Source organism: Girardinichthys multiradiatus, chromosome 11, assembly GCF_021462225.1.
Source record: "Girardinichthys multiradiatus isolate DD_20200921_A chromosome 11, DD_fGirMul_XY1, whole genome shotgun sequence".
NCBI classification, from domain to species: domain Eukaryota; kingdom Metazoa; phylum Chordata; class Actinopteri; order Cyprinodontiformes; family Goodeidae; genus Girardinichthys; species Girardinichthys multiradiatus.
Window position 1 is genome coordinate 23,448,740 of NC_061804.1, and position 21,374 is coordinate 23,470,113.

Below are 21,374 nucleotides of genomic sequence, written 5' to 3' on the forward strand. Positions count from 1 at the left end.
AGCAGGCACAGAGTTCAGGCGGGCGACCATGAAATCATCCCCAGCAGGCACAGAGTTCAGGCGGGCGACCAGGAGGTCATCCCCAGCTGGCACAGAGTTCAGGCGGGCGACCAGGAGGTCGTCCCCAGCAGGCACAGAGTTCAAGCGGGCGACCAGGAGGTCGTCCCCAGCAGGCACAGAGTTCAGGCAGGCGACCGGACCTGCACCACAGAGTTCTGGGCGGTCGGCGGCAAAAGCCGTAGAGACCTGCGACAAAGTAGCCAACGAAGAGGCCGACGATCCGGAGGTCTGCGGCGCAGTAGCCAGCGAAGAAGCTGATGATCCGGAGTCCGGCGGTGACAGAGATGCAGGTGTCTAGGAGATCTGCGGTGCAGCAGCCAGCGGCGAGGATGCAGGCTGCCCGGAGGCCGGCAGCGGAGATGCCCGGCAAGCCCACGAAGCGAGGAGTCAGGTGGTCTGCGACATGGAAGCAGGTGCCTCAGAGGTCTGCGGCAAAGCCAGAACTGCAGCGAAGACTTGGGCATAGGCAGAGCCTGCAGAGGCTTGGGCCTGGCGTCCGGCTTTGGTGTGTCTAGATGTGGCGTGTCTGGATGTGGTGTGTCTGGATGTGGTATGTCAGTCTCAGTGTCAGTGGATCCTGGAGCCAAGATCTGAGGCGGTCCGTCCTCGGACCCCTCAGGAAACTCAGGAACTAGGATGAGAGGTGGTCCGTCCTCGGACCCCTCAGGAAACCCAGGAACTAGGCTGAAGGTCTTCTGGCTTTGCCGCAGGCTGTGAGTACAGGGGCTTGGCCGCATGCTGTGAGTCCAGGGGCTTGGCCGCATGTTGTGAGTCCAGGGGCTTGGCCGCATGCTGTGAGTCCAGGGACTTGGCCGCATGCTGTGAGTCCAGGGGCTTGGCCGCGTGCTATGAGTCCAGAGGTTTGGCCGCATGCTGTGAGTCCAGAGGTTGGACTGCATGCTGTGGTTCATGCGGCTTGACGGCGGTCGACTGTGGCTCAGAATCCTTGGAGCTCTGTGCTGGTCTAACGGCCACAAGAAGAGGGTCGAAAGGACCTCCAGCAGAAAGAGGAGCTGGAGCGTCGAGCCATCCCTCCACAATGAATTCGGCCTGTTGAATAGAGTGCACCAGATTCAGATCCTCTGGATGATCCATTAAGTGAAGTACGAAATCAGAGCAACGTCCTTTCATGAAATCCTCTTTCCTTTTCTCCAGCCCGGCTTGAACCCAATTCAAGGCTGGAGGCTGCACCGGCGGCTGGAGAACTGCAGAGGGCGCTGGACGGCCCCCCACCAACTCCGGGGAAGATAGCCGCGAGGAGGCCATGGCAGATGGACCCTCTGTAGAAGGGTTGGAGGCGCCCATCTGAACCTCCCCAATGGCGACTGTTCCACGGCGACGACGTCGTCCAGGGCAGGAGCCGAAACCAGCGGGGAATTCGGCCACAGCAGGTGCCGCTTCAGACGAGGATGGCTCCGGCGAAGCAACTGTGGGCAGGTTGAGCTCGGCGGGAGCTGCTGCAGCTGGGGTGGAGCGCTTGCGGCGAGGGCGACGTCGCCTGGAGGAGGGACAAGCTGGAGAGGTATGATTCCGATCCGGTACTACATTCATGGGGACCCGGTCAGATACACCGAAACACTCCATCTCCTCCAGCAACAAAGGCGAGGGTAAAATCTCAACCCCCTCTCCATACATAGCCTGTAACATCTCCTCACGCCTCTCCAGGTGTCACTGTCGTTCCCCATGTGGGCGCTGAAGTCCCCCAGCAGAATAATGGAGTCCCCTGGAGGGGCACTATCCACCACCCCCGACAGGGACGCCAAGAAGTCCGGGTACTCCGCACTACCGCTCGGCCCCTGGCCGAAACAACAGTCAGAGGCCTGTCCACAACCCGAAGGCGTAGGGATGCGACCTTCTCATTCACTGGGGTAAACCCCAAAACGAGACAGCTGAGCTGAGGGGCAACAAGCTTACCCAACCCAGCCCGCCGCCTCTCCCCGTGGGCCACTACAGAGTAGAAGAGAGTCCAGCCTTTCTCGAGGAGATGGGTTCCAGAGCCCACGCTGTGCGTGGAGGCGAGCCCGACTATTTTTAGTTGACATCTCTCGACCTCCTGCACAAGCTCGGGCTCCTCCCCCCCCCAGCGAGGTGACATTCCACGTCCCTGGAGCCAACTTAAGCATCCGGGGATCGGGCCGCTGAGGTCTCCACCTTCGTCCGCCGCCCAATCCTCTTTGCACCAGTCCCTCACGGTTCCCCCTGCAGGTGGTGGGCCCACTGGGGGATGGCCTCGCGTCTCTTGTTCGGGCTTGGACGGGTCCCGCAAGGAGCAACCCGGCCACCAGGCGCTCTTCGGTGAGTCCCGACTCCAGGCCTGGCTGAAGGGTGGGACCTCGGATCCGCCATACAGGGCAACGTCACGTGCCTCAATCTAGTAGTCCTCATGAAGGATTCTTGACAAACTGTTTAATCCTAAAATAATAATGTTCATTAACCCAATGTTGCATCCTTCCAGTCTTTGGCAAATTCATCACATGATTTTTTTTAACAATGCATCTTTGTTTGGGTTTTGTGCCAATTGCTGTGCTTCACGTAGGTATTTTGTAATTGTTACAGTATTGACAAGTAATTGTAGACTTTGTTTACTCGCCCAGCAGCTCAGTGTTGGATGAGTCTTAGGAATTGTGTGATCTATTCAGATCTAATTTTTATGTTTCCTCATATATTACTGGTTTTGATTTAAATTGTATTTTTTCTGATCTTAATTCACTGTATACTCTAATCAAAGTTTTAATTAAAGCACATTGTTCTTCTAAACACTGTCTGGAATGACCCATTATAGTCAGAATTCCATTCAGAAACTCATTCTAACCAGAGTATGACATTTACTGCCTTCACCCTGTTTTTGTCACCTGTTTGACATGTTTTTTTCTCAGAATGAGTGACCTGGCTGATTGAAATCTGAAATCTGAAATCAATCTATTGTTTTTAAATTAATTTTTAAATTGTGGAGAATCCACTGGATGCATGCCATGGCAGTAGGTCCTAGAGTTTTCTATTACTCTACTACACCTCCAAATAAATTGTTTTGTCGTGTAGAAATATAATTTGGCAAAAACAGTGATATATATTGTTGGACTGCTAATGTTTTGAACACAGCAATTACTGCTTTTGAGAACTGCGTCATATCTGTGTTGCAGTGGCAGTCTTTGTGTGATTGCACTATAATAATTTACATGTTTTGTATTGAAATATATTTTTCTTATTTTTTGCTACAGTCTATTTACACTCTCTGCCTCTTAATATTGCATTTCAAAGTGGTTTTATGCCTCTTGACTTTGCCTTTGTATGATGAAATAATTTGTCTGCCCTCCTAATTGTCTCTCTAACGTAGAGAGATCAGCACATTTCCACAGTGCTAAAATATGTAATTGGTACTCAAACTTAGAATAAATAAATAAGTCCTATTCTAACCCAAACTGTTGACTTCAAGTACAAAACACTTTTGTTGTCACTGGTTGCTCAGATAAATGCCTGCATCTTTTATGGAGGTCAGCCCATCTCTATGAGTGACTCAGATAAAGGTGCCTAACCTCATCTGAAATAAATAGACACACTTTACAGTTTTAAACCTTTAAACCAAAATTATATCACCAACTGAGTTAGGTGTTGTTTAAATGTGTTCCAGGATACATTCAGACTGCCCAACTAATGTAGATACAAGTGTCCCAATTTACCTCTATAACAAGAAAACAGTTCCTAATGTTAGTGTTAGTGGGGATGTGAGTAGGGCCTAAAAACAATGCGTGTAGAATTTCAACTTTGCTCTAATCTGACCAAAGCACCGTCCTCCGCATGTTTACTATCCAATCCATTTTATTTATAAAGCACATTTAAAAACTAATTATTTAAACCAAATGCTGTACAATACGAAAAGGTAAAATCAAGACAAATAATAAAACAGTGAAATATAACCACAAATAAAAACTGAGTAAAATCACCCAACAAACTGTAGCAAATAAACCAAGATCAACAATAGACCGACCCACACTGTGTCAAAGACCACTGAAAGTAGGTGTAAGAGAAGAGCTTGTCTGATACTTAATAGCAACTTATTCCACAATTTTTCTGCCACAACTGAAAAGGCCGATCTCCTCTTAGTTTCTGCCTAGTTTTTGGTACAGTCAAGAGACGCTGTTCAGATGATCTAAGAGACCTTGGTGAAACATAAGGCTGATGCAAATCAGAGAGGTATGGAGGAGCAAGACCATTTAGACATTTAAAAGCTAAGAGTAGAATTTTAAAATCAATTCTTTGGCGCACAGGCAGCCAGTGGAATGAAGACAGAGTGAGAGAGAGTTTGTGTTTGCGTGTTCCTTTTAAAAGATGAGCACCAGCATTTTGGACAAGCTGAAGGCATGAAAGAGAGGCCTGGCTGATCCAGCTGATTCAGTAATCAAGATGCGTTGTGATAAATGCATGAATTATCTCCAGATCATGGTTTGACAACATTGGTTTTAGTTTCGGTACCTGATGTAGCTAAAAGAAAATTTTCTGCAAGACACTGCTGACCTGTTTATGGAACTTGAAATCTGAATCCAGCTTTACTCCAACATTTGTAACCTGTTGCTTGACAAATGGTTCCAGATCATCAAGGCTTGGAAGAGGAGTGCATGAATTCCTATTAGGGCTGAATAAAATCACCTCTGTTTTCTTTTCATTAAAGCTCAGAAAATTCCATCTTATGGGGGGCCTATTTCCTCCCCGCCACACTACCTGCCAGTGGCTGGAGTCTCTGCCCGCTGGTGTACTTGGGGTTCTCGGTGTCCGGGGCTGGGTGCTTTGGTGTGTTCTGGCTCCCTTGTCGCTGCGGCTCCCTGTGGCTTCTGCATTGTCGCTGCTGGGTGGATCCCCTGGGACTCTCCACTGCTCTTCTCTGGGGGGGTTGCGGTAGTCCCGGCGGTGGTTCTCCTGGGGTTCCTGTGCTTTGGGAGCCTTTGGATGTCTGTGGCTTGGATCTCCTCAGTGTTTTATCAGTGGGTTTACCACAGCACGCTTAAAAGCATTAGGACCCACTTCATAGGCCATACTGCTGTTAATGATGGCAAGGACGGAGGATCCAATAGAAGAGAACACCTGTTTAAAAATATGTGCAGTGATTGTATCACAGAGAGAACCTGAAGGTTTCATTTGTTCAACTACTGTTTAAAAATGAAAGTGAAACAGGCTCCAGCTGCTTAAAGACAGCCAAGCAGGGAACAAAGGTAGATGGATCAAGTCCAGAAGATGTGATTAATGACCTCGTGGACTAAACTTTGTCAACAAAGAAATGAAGAAAGTTATTACAAATATCAGGAAGGTCCATCAGAATTGTAGATTGAGGAACATTTACAATAGAATTGTAGTCATAGTGGAATTAATGGCCACTATGACTACTGGCAAACAGGACTTCTTAAAGCTTTCCTTTAACAATGGCTTCTTGCCACTCTTACATAAAGGACAAATTGTGGAGTGCATAAGTTGTATTGCCAAAAGATCTCTGCAGCTCCTCCAAAGTGTCCGTGGGCCTATTGGCTGCTTCTTTGCTTAATGCTCTCTTTGGCTGGCTTGTCAGCTTGTGTGGACGGCCCGGTCTTTGTGAGTTTTGTGAGGGTTTAAATAATTTTGAAGGCACTGTAAATGGTGCTTTGCAAAATCATCATATGACAATTCTTCCACAGTGATGAATCCTTATGCATTCTTCAGTTATGGAGAATCCATAATGTTTTTTGCTTGTGTCTCTTTGTGTCTACCAAAAAGCTACATGTCATCTACTCCACCACGTCTAGTTAATAGTATGTAGTCTATGTTGAGGCAAACTTTGTTAATTATTGTAGAAACACCAATGTCAATTTAGCTCAGAATGTATCTACAAAGTATTTGTATGCTAATTGGGGAAAATCAAACTGTGTTATACAAGCATTGCTGAACTGGTAAAAGAACAACGTGGAAAGGAGAAAAGTAAGCATTTTAAAACTTGCTTCCAAAATTGTTTCCTGTGAACATGGCAGCCCTGAGGTAATCATATTTTCCATTTTTAACATGCATACACATATTTCATGTGCTGAGACAAAATAGCAAGGCATTCGAGATGCATTTAGCTTCAAACCAAATGCATGCTTAAGTAGGCAAGAGCCCTCAGGGGCCCAAACCATATGAAAATGCACACAAAGTAGTTTGATTAAATGAAGAGCATAGTGTACATCCTATCCAACTTGTAGCGCTCACTAATGAAATGGATCTGCCCACACAGACTCTCACAATGAAAAAATATCTTGTTTAAAACCAACCATATAATCTTTAACAGCACTAAAGCATAGTTTTAGTGCCATAAATGGGGTTTGTTTCATCCCTCAGTTCTACACAGTCAACACTATAGTCTTTCATGTAACTTCAAACAATAAGGAAGAAACACAATCTGTCATCTAAATTACACAGATATACTAGGGAAATAAACATAAAACAGTAACCTACAGTGATCGCCTACTGTCCATGGATGTGAACTTGACTTACTTTGACAATGTTTTCTATTCAAGCCAACTCCAATGGCATTGAAAGGCTCTTGGCCATGTCAAAACAAGCCTCTTATCCTTGCAGGTGGTAGTATGGGCTGATTGGTCTTGTGTTATGCTAAAATCGTTTTGTTTTTTTCTCAGTGCTTGTCAGAAATATATTTTCTTTAAATAAAAAATCATATTCATGTTCAATTAGAAATTCAACAAGCATTGAATTATTCAATGGTTAGTCATACTTGAAATAATCATGATTGAAAGTAAATATGGTGTGTTCTACAATGAATTAACTATATGGTTAAAAATATTAATAGAATCTCTCTCTAGTGTCTCTGGTGTTTTGTTATTGGACTTCTGTGAAAGTCATTGATTGTCCATAACTAACACCATGTTCAAGCATAAGGGTGTCCATATGTGCTCTTGGCACCAGGACAACCTAGGCCGCAGTTCGATGATCCAGTGTGTTGTCATGTCATGTGTTCTGAGGATGTCTTGGATGGATGGACAGTCAATCTCCAGAAATACTCATGTCATATTCATTGAATTTTAATGCAAAGAACTCCCACAACATGGAATTCTTTCTACAGAATAACACTAATGGTAAAAAAGTAATTAGACCCCAATCAACATGCTTTTTTCACGGATGTCCATAAATAAACCTTCAATATTGGTATGTTCAATATAATGTTCTGTCTATGTAAAAGTGCAAGGGCAAAATTGGCTCTTTAGACTGCAAAAGTTGAGAAGCCCTGCTAAAGACAATAACGTTAAATGTTTATTTTCTTATTTATTAAACGTTCCTATTTGTTTACAGTTAGTGCGTAGATTCTCTAATATTGTCTTTTATCTTTAGAATTTGTGTAAATCTTTATTTTATTTTTATTTAGGTAACCATTAAAAAATAGTAATTTGATTATTTATGAAAAAATTCAAATCAGTTTTGCATTGATTACTAGTTCTTGATTCTTTTTGTAAAAACAGGTACGTTTGGATAAAAGGTCCAGGTCTGGGGGTTAGGACTTTCAGATTAACCCAGGATTGTTGAGGGCCGCGATTATGTGCTGAGCAATGATGATTGGTGGACCCTCTCCTGCAGTGTTCGGACTTCAGCTCACCTGTCATATTTAAAACCCGAGTATTGTTTTGTACTTTATACGATATTCATATTCGCACCTTTACAGTTACAATGGGATACAACACCACAAGCAAAAAAAGTGAGTTGTGCTTTCTCCATCTTGTTTTGTTCACAAATGGCAGGATCTGGGCTTCTCGGTTGGGCTTTGTTTTTTTGGCCTTTGGTTTCTTATTACCGCCACCCACTGGACTGGAGAGTAGTTTAGTGTAGTTTTCTTCAAAAATTCCACAAATGTCATTAGGCTTTTTTAAATAAATTTTCTGTTGCCTTTAAGAGCAGTGGAAACAGAAAGCACACAAATTACCCAGCTAATAAAAATCCAAGGTATCCTGGGACTTTGTGGAAAAAGGCACTGATGACACTTTTCTTGGTCATGGCCCATGACCGGTGAGCGGTAGAGCACCCGGGCCATATTTCCCACCCATTTCAGTGCATGCTGAATCAGTAATATAGACATGCATGTAAGCTGCTTTTTGATGGGCTCTGGGAGGCACTCAGAGAGGCAGCAGTTCTAGTTTATCACTAGAGACTAACAGATTTTAATTTCTGTGAGCACTGGACATTTCACTGACTATATGTAAGCATTTATGCAAATTCTCCTACTCTACCAGGTACAACCAGGATAAAGCAGAACACAGTACAACCTGTGAAATCGTAGAAGTTTAAGTTAGCAGTTGTAAAAAAAAAAAAAAAAAAAAAAAACATCTGTAGTTATATCATTTTTTAATTACTTGAGATATGACAAACAGCACCACATATTTTTTTAAATCTACAAAAAGCTTTGGTATTTTTAAGAAGCCACAAACAAAGCTGATTTTTTAAAATATTTGCCTTTTGATTGAGAAAACAAAAAAACAAGCAGGACCCTTTAGCTTAGAAAAGGCAGGTGAAAAGTTAAATATATTTGTTCATTTCTAAATGATAAACAAAACACACTAGAAGCAAGCCAGGGAACATTAGAGCAAATCAAATCAAGGCGTGAGGCAGTCGGGCAACTTACACAGGTGGAACAATTAAAAAACTAAAATAAAAAAAAGGGAGAACATAACATAATAAGATCCATTGGGGGAACAGACTATACAAGTTTAACTGTCATATTGAGTTTAAAGGATTTGACCCACATGCAGAAAGCAGTTCAGGAGACGGTACTGTTCATTAAAGTGTTTATTTACAACTGAGTGAATAATGCAGGGAACTGGAACCAGGATGCAAACTGCAGAAATAAACAAGAAGGTAAGCAGATAACTCTGGGGCTGAACTCATGAAAATAATAAATCTGTCTTACAAAGAATGGTGGAGGGATCCGCCAGAGGGGACGTGGAGAAACCAAGTGGTTGTTTGCCGGTGAGACTGAAGTTGGTGGATATGGTAAGCCAGGAGAGTTTGTAATCCACGAGGTGCGATGGAGGGAGGAGGGTGGACAGGGTTCGCAGATGGAGGTCCGAGGTACGCAGGAATCAGGAGGCTGCCAGCCGGCGTGATCCAACGAAGTCATGAGAGACTTGAGTCTTTGTTCATGGAACTGGATTGCTTCCTTCCAGAAGACTGTTTATCCAGGCAGGATTTAATGCAAGGCAAAATCAGGTTAGGAAACCTGCAGGATACAAAGACAAAGTTACTTGGTGTACAAGGCAAGATCAAAGGCAAAGGTAACGTGGCTGAGTAGTACCACTAAGGGGCAACACTCTGGCAGTGTGTTGCTGGCAGCCTCCTCCTTAAATAGTCCTTTGCAGAATAATCAGGGGAATAACAAACACCTGTCACCTCTCCTCCAGATTCCACGCCATCTAGGGTCTGAGCACAGTAAAAGCACCAACAGACACACAAAGCACAGATCCTGACATTAACCCAAATAAAAACTTAAGATTTTAACACAGATAAGGGCAAAAACCTAATTTCAAACAGAAAGAACTACCTGCAGCAAAGAACATAAACTCACCAGAAACTTTATAAAGTGTTAACACAAATAGCAAATCAGCCAGTCACATGACAGCAGCTCAATGCTTGTAGACTTGCTGAATGGGGGAAAAAAGGGATTTATCTCTCTGGTTTGGAGGCCAGTCTGAAAAATAGAAAATATCCAGTGAGCAGCAGTTGCATCGACAAAAATACCTTGTGCAAGTGAGAGTTCTGAGGAAAATGGTCAGACTGATTCAAGATGACCGAAAGGCAACAGTGGCTCATTCAGTTGGCAACTTGTAATACTGAAGCTATGATGAAAACCATTTTCTTATTCACAACACATTGAACTTTGAAGCAGATGGGCTACAACAGCAGAAGATCACACCATGTGCCAACAAGCAGATTAGAAAAACATTGCCTGGTCTATTAGATGTAAATTTCACCCAAATAGATTAGATCCATGTTCTCACCTATTGGGTCAGTTTATTTTCATGACCATTTACATTATAGAGCCTCACCAAAAGCATCAAAACTGTGAATGAACACACATGGAATTACATAGTTAACAAAAAGTGTGAAATAACTCTAAATATTTTTATATTTTATATTCTTCCAAATAGCCACCCTTTATTGAGTGAACAATATCTGAGGCTGTACATCATTTGGTATGTATCCATCAGTGTTTGACTGACCATCAGTTTGCCAGCTGCAGAATGTGGCTCACGAAATGAAAAAGCAATTTGCCTTTGACAAAGTCAGATTCATTATTGATCAGGGGTGAAAGTGAGCCGGTACAGTCCGGTACTGCGTACCACTAAAAGATTCTGCGCTGGTACATAGTACCGGTGAAGAGGGAAGAACGGCTGTCTGCTATGAAACCGCTATCCAGAACCAGCTACAGCTGCAAAAACTCACGAGCACACAAAGAAGAACAGATCCGCTACCAATAGTCAGTCTAAAACACGACTTAATCTGTTTATAAATTTAGCTTTTTTCCCCTCATTCCAAATTGTTTCTGAACTGTTCTGCTATGATGGATCCTCAATGCTTTTGCTTTGCTTTTCTCCCCTCGGAGCTCGAGGTTTTTGTGAACGGCCAGGGTTTAAAACGAGCACCGCTACGTTTAATGTCTGTCTGCTCGCTGCTAAATACCCCATTTAAAAGCAAAGGGAGAGTAACTCGTGTTTCATGTAATTTTGCTGAATTACAATAACACAGTACAGCTCGAAAATATTGCTTATGACCAGAGATTTCACATACACTACACGAGAGCGCATGCGCGCTTACCTCCAAAAACAGAACGGTTGCTAAGGAGATTGGTGCATTCGATGTAATGGACTGGGAGATTATACACAGGTGGTGCACAGACATAAAAAACCGCCACCTGCATTAGGACAGGACGAACAATAAATCACTTACCATCTACAGACTTTTAAATAAAAACCGCAAAAACAACCGAACTGGCAAATGTTTTATTTAAATGAAATCAAAACTTGACCACAATGCAGAGAACAATAACTTATTTGTTCAAAAGAAAAGATGGAAACTCAAGATGAAAAGTTATGCATCAGAAAAAGGTTTATCATTGTTTCATACATGGCAGTTCTTAACAATTGAAATATATATATATATATATATATATATATATATATATATATATACATTGTCAAGTGATTCTAATTTCTGCCTTATACAGACAGCCTACAGTAAAGTAAAATATTGATACATTTTAATTAGTTTGAGTTTGGATTTTGCTGCGAGAGAGAGAGATCTCGAGGGGGCCACAGATGAGAGTAACAATTAACACACACACATTATGTATATATGCATGTATACATGCCCCCAGTGCCTCCCCAGCCCCCCCTCTAGCTCCGCCCCTAAGTACTGGCTAGAATTTAAAACTACTTTCACCCCTGTGAAGCTTAAATCCTTCTTATCATGTTTTTTTTAGTAGCCAGAATAAAGTTTTTGATGAAACGTTTTGGTTTTGTGAAGCTTTTTTCAGCAAAGTAAAACATTAGGTCTAACTTGCAAAGATCCTTCCCTGCGAAAAGACTCAATAATCAGGGGAAGAGATTACTTAAAGCTGGTGAGAGTTAAATTGAAACATCAGGGTTTCACCCAAAATTTGTGATAAATTATAGTCAAGTTTGAGTTGTTGTGTTGCTGAAATATGCTATACAGATAACCTAACCTTACTTTTTTCCATCATGTTCACTTTGATATTTCCTACATATATATGGCAAACAATACAAGGTGTCAGTATTAGCTCTGGAGCTAACCTTGACCGACACATAGCAGCAAAGGGAACGTTTACCAGGGGAAGAGATATGTTAAGGATCATGCAAGTTTCATGATCTAAAAAGTTGTATTTGCAAAAAAACAATTGTGTAGGCTGACATTTCTGTATTGCAAATAATTTTAATGTAGCATTCAGTTTATTGAGAATTTGAATTTTGGTTTTCATTGGCTGTAATCAATAATAATCAAAATTTGTGTAAATAATTTCATTTATTTGTATTTATTAATATGAATTTCACTTTTTTAATTGAATTATTGCAATAAATAACCTTTTTATATTGTCATTGATTAATTTATAATAATTCCTACTCATTCAAAATGCTTTCTAGCTTGCTCTCTTTCTTAAATATGAAAGAGACTTTTGTTCAGTGTTAAGTCTCTGTTGTGTAGAGTACAGCCTTGCTGAATCCAAACGAGTTAATTACTGTACCTCCTTCATGCAACTGATAATCTAACCTTGTAACAATAGAAATAGTTCTCATATTATTTTAACATGTTTTATCAGCTGTTAGAAGTGAAAATAGGTTTTAAGCATGCAAAAAACCCATTACAGTGCAAGTAATCATGAACAAAATGCAGCTCTTGGCTGTACATGCCTACTATGCACAGTTAATTGAAATTGAAGATCAACAGTTCTACATCAAAGATCTTGAAAAGCCAACTTTCTTCAGCTCACTGGTAGTTTGCTTTTTATATTAATCTATTTCCACTTTAATCAGAGTTGTGTCAGCTTCACTTCGTCTCTCAGAGCTGTTAAATAATTAAAATGATTGGAGTATTTTTCCTGCAATTTCCTGTTTACAAGTTATTCGGAGGTTGAGGCTGTGGATAATGAGAAAAATCTGCAACAATTTTATTTTGGGGGGCGGGTATCTATTTTTTCACAATCATGACACAACTCTGTGCTAAAGCTGCTTTCTAGTTCAGCAGTGTGCTAAAGGGACTTTCCACCATTTCTTTGGCATCTGGACAATCTAAGATTAGTATAATTTAGAAAAATCTGGACTTGTTATCCTGGATAGATCCTTCAATAGTGTGTGCTCAGTAAAGCATTCATTTCCAAAACTTAAAAAACTAAATTTCTCTGCTTTTTTTCACATCTTAATTGGTCAAGTTTAGTTTTAAACCACAAACTGAACTCATCTATTGGAAAAAATGTAGTGACATGCACTATTTTTATGTTAGAATCAGCGTGTATCTTAGCAGTTAGAAACTCAAAATCTTAAATCATCGGTAAGTTCATCCAAAACTATAGACTCTCATTTAGATATGCATAAATGCAAAAGGCTCTTTATTTGTCCAGATTTTTCCATGAAACACATGTGTTATGTGGCTCTTAAGTCATTAAGTATGCCACTTTTGATGTTCTGCCTATCAGCATGTGGGTGTCGGCTGAAACATTACCATGACATCGCTATCTTGTTCTGTTTTGTTTTGTTCTGTTTTATATTAAGGGATCAACTGAAATCTGGAAATACAATTTCAATGTTACATCAATGTCCCCAAGTGATCAGTTGATTAACAGCCAAATTGATCAGAGAGTAAGGGATGTCTTAAGTGTCACTTCAGGTTTCAAGAATCCAGTGGGCCCTGGTGAGTAAACCATCTGCATAGCATAGCATGATACAATGTAATGATATTTTTGGGTCATTGCTGTGACGTTTGAGTTGCAGCTGTGTTGTTTCTGTAACAGTTGTACATATTTGCAGTTAACGTGACACTTGGGAACTGTGGCTCCATGTGACCGAATTTTCTGAGATGTCCAAAAGAGCTGTTGCAACATGGCTTATGTTGTGATCAAGATGCATATGCTACAGTGTTCAATACATAGGAAAGCAAGCATTATTTTGTTGTGGCATCATGTCTTCTAATGCCATAAAAACAAAATGCTGATGTGCAACAAGTTGACAGGCTTATAGGGAAATGCATTTGTGGACTGAGAAGCAGAGTTGAATATGTGTGAAAAACTTGCCAATACCTAAATAGCTTATTCTATCGACTCTTGTTGCTGTTTACTCATGTTTTTGCACCCCAAGAAATCTAATCACTCCCTGCATCAAATAATTGTATAAAGCTTTACTTTTTCTTATCAGTCGTCATCGTCGTCTTCCGCTTATCCGGGACCGGGTCGCGGGGGCAGAAGACTCAGCAGAGACGCCCAGACGTCCCTCTCCCCAGACACCTCCTCCAGCTCCTCCAGGGGGAGCCCAAGGCGTTCCCAGGCCAGCCGAGAGACATAGTCCCTCCAGCGTGTCCTGGGCCGTCCCTTGGGCCTCCTCCCGGTGGGACGTGCCTGGAACACCTCCCGACGAAGGCGTCCAGGAGGCATCCGGTACTTTTTCTTATACTTTTTTTAAAACTTGGAAGCAAACGCTAAAATTTAATTGCTAAATTTTAGTCATATCTTCCCTTGTTCCATGTACCTACTACAGATTTAGAGAGGACAGGTAAAATGATCAGAATCAGATTTTCAAGTGTTGAAACAGTGTTGCATCTTTCTCATTCACCAACCACACATGTATTTTCTTTGCAAATGTGGCACTTAGTGAAGTGGTTACATTAACATTAGTAGTTCTTAGGCAAAGCTGAACAGCATTACAAAAACAATATACAGAACAAACTTTAATATTTATTTTACCATGTCGTACTTTTTAACGCTGAAGTCCTCGTGCATTGCTCAGAGAAGTTAATGAGTGTTCTGTCTGTTGTGCTCCGTCCTGCACTGAGATTTGCATATAGTAGAACCATGATTGTGTTATCACATATTGTTCATTAGTTACATTTCCTAAAGTATTTGCTGCCAGTTGATCTTTTTTCTGTCAAATTTTAATTTTTGTTGAAGGCTCACTTTCTAAATGATTATTTAACAAATACAGCAGATAGCTGCAATAATTATGCGATCTCCTGCTGATTTTTAAATTTTGCTCACTTAGAAAGAAATGAACAGTCTTCAATTGTATGGTAATTACTTTATTGAAGAGAGGCAGAATAATAACCAGTTGTTCAGCTCTCAATGGCAATTTCTTCCTTTCCAATGTCTCCTGCACAGTGAGCAAAATCAAAGCAGAATGATGCCATGGACAAGATAGTAGATCTTTGCATGAGGCTGGACTGAGAAATAAGACCATCAGGAAGAACCTGATGGAAAGGTAACAGCTGCTAGTGTGATTGTGTATAAGTGGAAAATATCTAAAATTACCTATACTCGAAGGAGGCAACTGTGGCTCAGTAGGAAGAGTAGTCGGCTTGCAATCAGAAGGTTGTGGGTTTGATTCTAGCTTCCTCCTGCCATAGGTCAATGTGCCCCTGGGCAAGGCACTTAACCTCAAGTTGCCTACCGATCTGTGTATCGGTGTATGAATGTGTGAGCATTAGTGAGTGCAATTGGGTGAATGTGGCTCTAGTGTAAAGTGCTTTGAGTGGTCTGTATGACTGGAAAAGCGCTATATAAGTTCAGTCCATTTACACTGTTGTACTCGGTCTCAAGGTCCATATGAGCTTTTGTCTCATGGGGTGATGTCGGTGATCTTAATGAAGGTGGGGGATCTGCCCACAATTACATGGAAGGAGGTTGGTAATGATCTGAAGGCAGTTGGGACATCAGTCACTAGGAACACCATTGATAACACAATCCATTATGGATTTTAATCCTGCAGCCCCCTGCAGTACATGTATATTCAGGTCTTTGGTATGCCAGTAAACATTTTAATGATTTGGAGAATGCTTAGGAGAAAGATATAAAAACTGAGCTTATTGCAATTAACTTCACACAACATTGTTTGAAGTAGGAGCTTAGGACAAACCAAAGAACACCATCAAATCTGAGCAAGCTGCAGCTGTTCGTAATCTGGTGTTCAACTGATGGTTAACCTATGTGGTAGTATCACCTTTTCACTAAAAGGTACTAACCCAAGTCTTCTTCCTGGACTTGGACACTTATTCATTGGTTTTGTATGTAAATATAATTTTAACATTTCCTGTGTTTCTTGTGAATCTCTGGATGCTTGTCAAAGAGCTGACTTGAAACATGAAACTAAAAGGGTTTATTTCAGTTGTTTCGATAAGAAGTAAAATGAAAAAAAAAAACTAGGTTAAAAAGATAAATATATATCTATCACCATTACAATTAACTTACAAATGCAGAAAAACCAACAAATAAAGCCTTTATTGAAATTTGATCTATAAAAGGAATGTATGGAAAAAGAATTACAGAATTTCTAAAGTTCACATAAAAGCTCAGTTTATAAAAATTTTCTTTAGTTTGCCGTTAAAAATTTTAATACTCTCAGCTTCCCTCTGAACGTCAGGTGGGCTATTTCCAATTAAGAAAATACCTAATGGTGAGTTTGAGTTTTAATTTTAGGTACCAACAGAAGACCCTTTTTAAAAAGATCAAAGGACTCAAGTGGGTCTGTAAGGTGAAGCACATCAGATAAATAGGTTGGACCAAAACCACAAGAACTTTGAAAAAGCAACAAAAGCACCCTAAAATCGATCCTAAAACACACAGACTGTAGCCAATTCAGAGACTTCAAAACCAGCATGTTCTGAGCTCTATTACTTGTCCACATTACCATTATTCCAGCAGAGTTTAGCAGGACCTGCAGTTGATCCATGTTCTTCTTCTGAAAAGCAGAAAGCTTAGCATTACTAATTGGTCAAATTGATCAAATTGGCATGTTGCAGAAGCATGTGTTTGAGCCTGAGAATCTGTGTAACAGAGAAGCTGTTCTTCCAATGATAAAACATATTCTTTGTAACATTCTAATGTGATGTAAGTAATAATGCAATGGTAGTGATGTAAGTCAGATTTTTATCAAACATCACCACAATGTTTTTTACTTGATCTGAAGTTTTCAAAGCCAGTTCAAAGTTGTGCACTTGTGCATTTCCCTCTTTGAAGGTTTAAGTAAACCTTCAGTTTTGTCCTGATTGAGCTGAAGAGAATTTTATGACTTTATTTCTAAAATACAGTCAAACAGTGCATCAGATTGTCTTCTTCAGTTTTTGCACTGGATTTTATTTAGAGGTATCAGAGTTCTTCCTTTCACTTAACAACTATGCACTACTCATTGGTGTATCACATAAAATCCAATAAAATACTATGACAATTCTAGTTTTATGAAAAAGTGGAAGAGGTATGAGCGGGCCTTCAAGGCCCCGTACACTCCAACGTTTTGGAAGATATGGGCAAAAACAACCTCTTGTTCCTTATCCCTCTATGCCTCTGCAAGTCAGTAGTTCTCACATCACTCATGAAGTGTTCTGGTTAACTATATGGCATATTGTACATTTTCCATACACCTGACACTCAGAAGATACACGGCCGCCACTGCAGCTTTTATGTAAGCTTTCTACAGAGATCTGATAGCATAATAGATGACAATCCTGCAGCTTCTGCGAACAGACCCAATGTTCCCATTAACATTCAGGCTTTTCAGAGATTTTCAGACAAAAAGGCAAGTTCTGCAGTGAAAACACATAAAGGAGAGGGGAAAATGTATGTCAGGTAATTAAAAGTGGTTAGTCTTGAAAATGTCACTCTGTGTCACTATTAATATAAAACAGTTATGTAATTAGGATGCCTAATTAAATCCCATCAATGCCCTAAAGTGGAGTATTGCCTTTAAACCCTGTTTCAATTCAACCATAGAATCTACTGTATCAAACATGATCAAATGCAGTATAGTCACCCATGCTGCATACACAATAAAAGGGACAATAAATGAAGATGAAATGAATGAATGAAACTGGGTGAAGTGGACACGTTATTCGCCCACTTCACCCAGTTCATGTGTCTCAAACATAGGAGGTGCATGAATTGGAGAATATCAAAGGCTTTGGTTTGTGTCTTTCTGGCCCTCTTGGATTAAAAAAAATATCGTGGTGCAACCTGTATGCTATGCCGTCAAGTAATAAAACAAATATATCAAGCAGCACACATAGCCTTTTCCTAGGCAAAAGCTTACCAACAATTGGGTCTTGTAACTCGTTTTTTTGCTAAAAAGTGAAACATAACATCTGGATGACTGATTTAAAGTGAAGAAATAGCAGAGGGGAGCTAAATGGGTAGCAGCAAAAAGATTTCTCTTCTGAAAAGCAAAATAGCAGAGAAGAGCATCTTGCTGCTGGGTCTCATAGAGAAGCTGTTTTCCACATACAGGGGTCAGAAAAGGCAGGGTGGTATAACTCACCATTTGAGGATGACTGAACATGACACTGTACATCGACTAACACGTGCTCAGAGGCAAAATTTTCTGGAAGACTTAAAATGACATAAACAGGCTTTCTCTTTTCTGGGAAAACAAGCCAGTCTCCAGGCTGTGCATCTATTTTGTACAGAAATGTTAACTGAGAGCAGTCTGTATAGTAATTAAGCAACATTTGACTATTTTTAATGTTTCTAAATTTGTCTGATAAGCTTTTGAAACAATTAAATTAGGGCAGACCCTGTTGAGTGATGTTTATTACAAGCGAAGAAGGGCATTGAATAAATGTTTATGAAAAAACAATTATACCTGTTAATTAATTTAATAAAGAATTAAATTTATAATTAATCACACAAATGTATGTTTACTAATAATTACCTGAGCTATAAAACATGTTTAATAACAAACACCAACGACCAACAACATTTATACTGTTCTACAACTATTACTAAAAAGAAGTAAGTGTTGTGGGATCTGAATGTTCACAATTTTGTTAATTAATTAAAAAATCAGAATCAGAATCAGCTTTATTGCCAAGTTCGTACATACAAACAAGGAATTTGACTCCAGTACACTTTGTTCTTTTGTTTTGTTTTTGCATTACAGAATATACTTATTTACAATGTAAATATATAAATACTTTATTTATATATTTACACATATATAAATAAAAAGGTGCGCAATCCCCGAATCCGGTGGTGGACACCGGCAGTAAGGGACGCTGTTAAGCTGAAGAAGGAGTCCTATCGGCTGTGGTTGGCTTGTGGGACTCCTGAGGCGGCTGACGGGTACCGTGGGGCCAAGCGTGCCACGGCCCGGGCGGCGGCAGAGACAAAAACTCAGGCCTGGGAGGAGTTCGGTGAGGCCATGGAGAAGGACTACTGGTTGGCCTCGAAGCAATTCTGGCAAACTGTCAGGCACCTCAGGAGGGGGAAGCAGTGCTTCGCCAACACTGTTTACAGTGGGGGTGGGGAGCTGCTGACCTCGACTGGGGGCATCATCGGGTGGTGGAAGGAGTACTTCGAGGATCTCCTCAATCGTGCCATCACGCATTCCCTGATGGAAACAGTGGCTGGGGACTCGGGGTTGGACTCTTTCATCACCCGGGCTGAAGTCACCGAGGTGGTTAAAAAGCTCCGCGGTGGCAGGGCTTCGGGGTTGGATGAGATCCGCCCTGAGTACCTCAAGTCTTTGGATGTTGTGGGGCTGTCATGGTTGACACACCTCTTCAACATCGCGTGGCGGACGGGGACAGTGCCTTTGGATTGGCAGACTGAGGTGGTGGTCCCCCTACATAAGAAGGGTGACCTGAGGGTGTGTTCCAACTACAGGGGGATCACAGTCCTCAGCTTCCCTGGTAAGGCCTATGCCAGGGTATTGGAGAGGAGAGTCCGGCCGATAGTCAAACCCCGGCTTCAGGAGGAGCAGTGTGGTTTTCGTCCCGGCCGTGGAACACTGGACCAGCTCTATACCCTCTACAGGGTGCTCGAGGGTTCATGGGAGTTTGCCTAACCGGTCCACATGTGTTTTGTGGACCTGGGGAAAGCATTTGACTGTGTCCCTCGTGATGCCCTGTGGGGGGTGCTCCAGGAGTATGGAATCGGGGGCCCTTTACTTGGGGCCATCCGGTCTCTGTACAAGCGGAGCTGGAGTTTGGTTCGCATTGCCAGCACTAAGTCGGACCTGTTCCCAATGCATGTTGGACTCCGGCAGGGCTGCGTTTTGTCACCGGTCCTGTTCATAACTTTTATGGTCAGGATTTCTAGATGCAGCCAAGGGCCGAAGGGGGTCTGGTTTGGGGACCAGAGGATTTTGTCTCTTCTATTTGCAGATGACGTGGTCCTGCTGGCCACCTCTAGCCAAGACCTAAAGCATGCACTGGGGCGGTTCGTAGCCGAGTGTGAAGCGGCTGGGATGAAGATCAGCTCCTCCAAGTCCGAGGCCATGGTTCTCGACCGGAAAAGGGTGGCTTGTCCTCTTCAGGTTGGAGGGGAGTTCCTGCCTCAAGTGGAGGAGTTTAAGTATCTCGGGGTCTTGTTCAGGAGTGAGGGAAGAATGGAGCGGGAGATTGACAGACGGATCGGTGCAGCTGCCACAGTAATGGGGGTGCTGTGCCGGTCCGTTGTAGTGAAGAGAGAGCTGAGCCGAAAAGCGAAGCTCTCAATTTACCGGTCGGTCTACGTTCCTACCCTCACCTATGGCCATGAACTTTGGGTCATGACCGAAAGAACGAGATCCCGGATACAAGCGGCTGAAATGAGCTTCCTCCGTAGGGTGGTCGGGCACTCCCTTAGAGATAGGGTGAGGAGCTCGGCCATCCGGGAGGGGATCGGAGTAGAGCCGCTGCTCCTCCACATCGAGAGGAGCCAGTTGAGGTGGCTTGGGCATCTATACCGGATGCCTTCTGGACGCCTTCCTCGGGAGGTGTTCCAGGCACGTCCCACCGGGAGGAGGCCCAGGGGACGACCCAGGACACGCTGGAGGGACTATGTCTCTCGGCTGGCCTGGGAACGCCTTCGGCTCCCCCCGGAGGAGCTGGAGGAGGTGTCTGGGGAGAGGGACGTCTGGGCGTCTCTGCTGAGTCTGCTGCCCCCGCGACCCGGTCCCGGATAAAGCGGAAGACGATGAGTATGAGTACGAGTACAGCTGCAATTTCCCTGTGAGGGTCATGAGGTGCTTGTTCAACACAGATTTTGCAATGTTCTGTTTATAATTTTGGAACCCCATCAGAGAATGTGTGCTGCAAGCCGAAGGAGGTGTTGTGCTCTGCGCCAAGCTACAATACGCAGGCAACAGCATTGCTAATCAACAGAGCACAGTTCAGGTTAAGATTTCAGTATAACATTCACTGCTACGGTAGCTTGTTAAGTGCAAAGAGACATATGTTTTCTGTAGTTGGGTTGGATCGAGGCCTGTTCATATTCACACCAGAAGCAAACCGCACCAGAATTTGTTTGGAAGCGGACCGAGACCACCTCAAAAAGTGGGTCTGGACCAGGGTTTGCTTGGGTGTATTTATACCTGCACAAAAGGTTTGGACCAAGGAAGGGAAACAAAATCTGGTTCGTTCAAAGTGGCCCAAAAGTGGCAGGTGTGAATACACTCTAAATCTCCCTGAACTCAGATTCTCTCTCTGCAGCATGTTTCTGGGAGAGGAGACATCACAAGGGGTTGTCATCAACCAATCAAAGGTGGACTGAGGTAATGCAAGAGATCCATCTTATTAGACCAGTATCTCTCAACTGATGTGTCCTGACCCCGGCTTAGAAGTGGAGA

The 21,374-nt window shown here is 42.3% G+C and overlaps 1 long non-coding RNA gene across 1 annotated transcript; it reads right to left on the bottom strand.

Annotated features, from left to right (window-relative positions):
- Window positions 1-8,392: 8,392 nt before the first annotated feature.
- Window positions 8,393-9,363, bottom strand: LOC124876956. The gene is made up of 2 exons (XR_007040414.1): window positions 8,972-9,363; window positions 8,393-8,899 (listed from the first exon to the last, which is right to left on the bottom strand). It is a non-coding gene; the product is annotated as an uncharacterized LOC124876956 (long non-coding RNA).
- Window positions 9,364-21,374: the final 12,011 nt, after the last annotated feature.